Genomic DNA, 5798 nt, shown 5'->3' on the forward strand with positions numbered 1-5798 from the left:
TGTTTGTTTTATGTGAACATATTATATGATTGGAAGAATTTTGAGCCAAAAAATATTATATGCTTGTAAGTAGCTAAGACACAAGCAAGGCAGATTTAGCCGCGCACCGAATGGGTTAATCGAATTAACAGGTTGGCTGATAAGTCCAAAAAAAAGGAATTTCGTGTTTTGATAAAATACTGTTTTCTGAAGGGAAAAATACGGTGGATGCAAAAACTTGGCTTGATAATGAGTTTCCGGACTCTGCCCCAGGGAAATCAACAATAATTGATTGGTATGCAAAATTCATACCAATGAAGTTGATCGAGATAGCAGAGGCCTTAAAGATATCAAAGGAACGTGTTGGTCATATCATTCATCAATATTTGGATATGCGGAAGCCCTGTGCAAAATGGGTGCCGCGCGAGCTCACATTTGACCAAAAACAACAACGTGTTGATATTTCTGAGGGGTGTTTGCAGCTGTGAACTCGTAATACACCCGAGTTTTTCCGTCGATATGTGACAAGGGATGTGGCATGGCTCCATCACTACACTCCTGAGTCCAATCGACAGTCGCCTGAGTGGACAGCGACCGGTGAACCGTCTCCGAAGCGTGGAAAGACTCAAAAGTCCGCTGGCAAAGTAATGGCCTCTGTTTTCTGGGATGCGCATGGAATAATTTTTATCGATTATCTTGAGAAGGGAAAAACCATCAACAGTGACTATTATATGGCGTTATTGGAGTGTTTGAAGGTCGAAATCGCGGCAAAACGACCCCATACGAAGAAGAAAAAAGTGTTGTTTCACCAAGACAACGCACCGTGCCACAAGTCATTGAGAACGATGGCAAAAATTCATGAATTGGGCTTCGAATTGCTTCCCCACCCACCGTATTCTCGAGATCTGGCCCTCAGCGACTTTTTCTTGTTCTCAGACCTCAAAAGGATGCTCGCAGGGAAAAAAATTTGGCTGCAATGAAGAGGTGATCGCCGAAACTGAGGCCTATTTTGAGGAAAAACCGAAGGAGTACTACCAAAATGGTATCAAAAAATTGGAAGGTCGTTATAATCGTTGTATCGCTCTTGAAGGAAACTATGTTGAATAATAAAAACGTATTTTGACAAAAAAATATGTTTTTCTTTGTTAGGCCGGGGACTTATCAGCCAACCTGTTATCTTCATGCACATAAAGTTCTTTAAACCTTTCGACCCTAAAGTTGCCTGTGGGCAACGTTTTGTATTTTGAGACTAACTGTCATCGTTGTTTTTGTTTTTGTTCATAAAACTGTAACGGTATCGAAAACTACAAGTGTACTCTTTAAGTTGAATTAAAAAAGCAGCTAATTTGGTTGTCATTTAGCAAGTTTATTTTCATTTGGAAATCGGGTTTTATAAATGAGATTTTTTTTTCAAAAATTACAACAAAAGTATTGAAAATTTTTATTAAATCTGATGTAGTACATATCAAATAAAATATTTGTGGAAGTCACATCTTAGAATTGCAAAAAACAACACGTGAGAAATTTTTTTAAATTGAAAAGTTACCTGTGGGCAACTTTGGGCAGTTGTGGTAGTAAAATTACATATTTACATGGAAATGGGACCTAGAGAAAATAGGTTTGAAAAATAATGATATTAAACAAATTTTGAAATTCGACTGGGGTGTCCAAGAGACGAGGAATGCGGCAATGATGTGGAAGACATATCTGCAGTGCTGAGGAGGAATTTGAAAGGAATCGTAAAAAGGGAAGAAGGCATAGATATCAGCCTTCTTGGCAACATACTGGTGGATTAGCACGAATATTGGCGCTTTACTATACTTTGTTTTTTTAGACCGCCAGACTGGCATGGGTTCAGACCAAAATGAAAACAAAACATTTTCGTGAATCACGCATGATTCACGCGAAGCCCTGAATGAAATTTAAACTAAATCTCGTGAATGTGCGTTAACGGGACTAAACAAAAATTTGTTGTGCGTGAGCAAAAATCAAATTGTGTTCGTGATTTGCGTGAGTAAAATTTCTCAGAAATCACGCTCACGTTTAAAATTCACGTTCACGATCCAATTCACGCTCATGATAAAATTGACGTTCACGATAAAATTCACATTCACGTTAAGACAGAGACAGAAAAAATCACACTTACGAACAAATTCACGATTCAAGCTCACCGATTTTAATCACCTTTACGGATTTTATCACGCTTAAGATTGTAATGGCGTCTGTTGTTTGATTGTGAAATATATTTGAATTTTCCGTCTTGAGTTATGAATGTTACTGATCAGTAACTGCAGCGAGTCATGAGATTTGTCGAGTATCACGCTAATTGTCGTGTTCCGAAAAATTTCCTGCGTAACGAGATTTGTTGTGAATTACGAAAATTGTGGAACGCGAGGCAAAAACTTTGTGCGTGCGTGAGCGTGCGCGAGTATAACTTTTCATTTCGTGAATTTGCGTGAACGTGAATTCCTACCCACATGGCGTGCGTCAGTACAAATATTTCTTCGTAAATGCTCGTGAGCGTATGTAAAATTTCACTCACGCGCACATCTAAGTATATATTTACTATAATAATAACAAAATATGTAAAAAATCCAATAACAGGTTGGCTGATAAGTCCCCGGTCTAACAAAGAAAAACGCATTTTTTTTTGTCAAAATCCGTTTTTGTTATTCAACATAGTTCCCTTCAAGAGCGATACAACGATTATAACAACCTTCCAATTTTTTGATACCATTTTGGTAGTACTCCTTCGGTTTTGCCTCAAAATAGTCCTCAGTTTCGGCGATCACCTCTTCATTGCAGCCAAATTTTTGCCAAATTTTGAGGCCTGAGAACAAGAAAAAGTCGCTGGGGCCAGATCTGGAGAATACGGTGGTGGGGAAGCAATTCGAAGCCCAATTCATGAATTTTTGCCATCGTTCTCAATGACTTGTGGCACGGTGCGTTGTCTTGGTGGAACAACACTTTTTTCTTCTTCATATGGCGCCGTTTTGCTGCGATTTCGACCTTCAAACGCTCCAATAACGCCATATAATAGTCACTGTTGATGGTTTTTCCCTTCTCAAGCTAATCGATAAAAATTATTCCATGCGCATCCCAAAAAACAGAGGCCATTACTTTGCCAGCGGACTTTTGAGTCTTTCCGCGCTTCGGAGACGATTCACCGGTCGCTGTCCATTCAGCCGACTGTCGATTGGACTCAGGAGTGTAGTGATGGAGTCATGTTTCATCCATTGTCACATATCGACGAAAAAATTCGGGTGTATTACCAGTTAACAGCTGCAAACACCGCTTAGAATCATCAACACGTTATTGTTTTTGGTCAAATGTGAGCTCGCGCGGCACCCATTTTGCACAGAGCTTCCGCATATCCAAATATTGATGAATGATATGACCAACACGTTCCTTTGATATCTTTAAGGCCTCTGCTATCTCGATCAACTTCATTTTACGGTCATTCAAAATCATTTTGTGTATTTTTTTGATGTTTTCGTCGGTAACCACCTCATTCGGGCGTCCACTGCGTTCACCGTCCTCCGTGCTCATTTCACCACGCTTGAATTTTTTATATTATACCCCGCACAATTTTTGTGCGGGGTATAATATAGACGGTTCTGCCCGACTTTAGACTTTCCTTACTTGTTTAATGTGAAATTGATGGCATAAACTATTCATAACTAAAATAGTCATTAAGTATCCATGATTTCCTAAAAATCCAATATTCAAGGATTTTTTCACAAAAATATTCATAGAGATGTTCAAGCAACGCGTTACGAGGAGTCTTCCGGGAAAGACTCTGCATGCGATCAATGTTGGTGAATATATACCAATCAATTATTGTTGATTACCCTGGGGCAGAGTCCGGAAACTTATTATCAAGCCAAGTTTTTGCTTCCACCTTATTTTTTCCCTTCAGAAAACAGTATTTTATCAAAACACGAAATTCCCTTTTTCCCATTTTTTTCACAATAACAAAAGTTGCTTCACAAAAGATGCTCTATCTCACAAACTAATTGACTTACAGACATCAAATTTTGACACGAATCATTTGAAGGTTTGTGCTATATAAAAATAATATGCATTTAATACTAGCGACGCCATCTATGTGTCAGACCGGGGACTTATCAGCCAATCTGTTAAAACGTAATACGTCTATAATTACAAAACAAACCATTTTATAGCCACAATTCCCAAAGTTGCCCACAGGCAACATTCTCTACCGCCCAAGCGAATGGGTGTGACGACCCGAAATTTTGGCTAGACGCTAGACTTAAACATGATTAAGAGTATACATTTTTTTTAGCGATATCTATAAAAAGTCGGGTTCGAAAGGGTTAAGTTGCTCTGAAGGGTTAAGTTGCACTGAAAAAATAATGTCGTTAAGGCAAAGATTGCATGCATTTCTTTGATTTCTCTGAAATATGGCATAATTTCTACTTTAAGTCGAGTGTGAATTTGGAAATTTAAGTTAACACGTTTTTTAAGGACCTTGAAAACAAATGAAGAAAAAACCAGACAAAAACTAATAAATTCAACTTTTTTCCCAGTATAAAGTACGCGAAACGCAAATTTACAAGAGAATTGTGCTTAAATTACTGTAAAGACAAACATTTTGGAACCGGCCATGCTTTTTATACCCTTTACCACTACTGTGGTACAGGGTATAATAAGTTTGAGCATTTGTATGTAACACCAAGAAATAATTGTCATAGACCCATCTTTTAGTATACCGATCGGCTTAGAATTAAATTCTGAGTCGATTTAGCGATGTCCGTCTGTCTGTCTGTCCGTCTGTCTGTATATGTAATTTTGTGCACAAAGTACAGGTCGCAGTTAAAGTCCGATCGTCCTCAAATTTGACATAACGTCTTTCTTCGGGTAGAAGACAATCGCTATTGATTTTGGAAAAAATCGGTTCAGATTTAGATATAGCTGCCATATATAGTTATCACCGATTTGATCATAATTCACGTATTTATGAACCGACGTTCTTCAAATTTTGTACATCTGAATGTTTTGTCAGTCCCGTCAAAACTGCCAAATATCAGCTAAATCGATTCAGATTTATATATAGCTCCCATATATATCTTTCGTCCGATTTGGACATATATGGCCCCAAAAGCGAGAGTTTTGCCCTGATTTGCTTCAAATTTTGCAAAACGAGTACGTTTAATAGTATCGTTAATTGTGCCAAATTTAGTTGAAATCGGTTCAGATTTAGATATAGCTCCTCTATATATCTTTCGTCCGATTTTGACTTATATGACTTCAAAAGCCAGAGTTTTGCCGTGATTTGATTAAAATTTTGTACAAGGAGTACGTTTAATAGTATCGTTAATTAGATATAGCTCCCATATATATCTTTCGACCGATCTGGACTTATATGGCCCCAAAAGCCAGAGTTTTGCGCTGATTTGTTTCAAATTTTGCACAACAAGTACGCTTAATAGTATCGTTAAGTGTGCTTAATTTGGTTAAAATCGGTTCCGATTTAAATATAGCTCCCATATATATCTTTCGTCCGATTTCGATTTATATGGCCTCAAAAGCCAGAGTTTTGCCCTGAGTTGCTTGAAATTTTGCACAAGGAGTATGTTTTATAGTATCGTTAATTGTGCAAAATTTATTTGAAGTCGGTTCAGATTTAGATATAGCTCCCATATATATCATTCGCCCGATTTGGACTAATATGCCCACATAGGCAAAAGTGCTACTCTGATTTACGTGAAATTTTGCAGAGGAAGTAGAATTGAACTTGAAACTTTGCACAGGCAGTAGAATTAAGGTTCTGCATATGCGTGTTTATTTTGGTTGAA

This window comes from Haematobia irritans, chromosome 2 (assembly GCF_050003625.1).
Source record: "Haematobia irritans isolate KBUSLIRL chromosome 2, ASM5000362v1, whole genome shotgun sequence".
NCBI lineage: Eukaryota > Metazoa > Arthropoda > Insecta > Diptera > Muscidae > Haematobia > Haematobia irritans.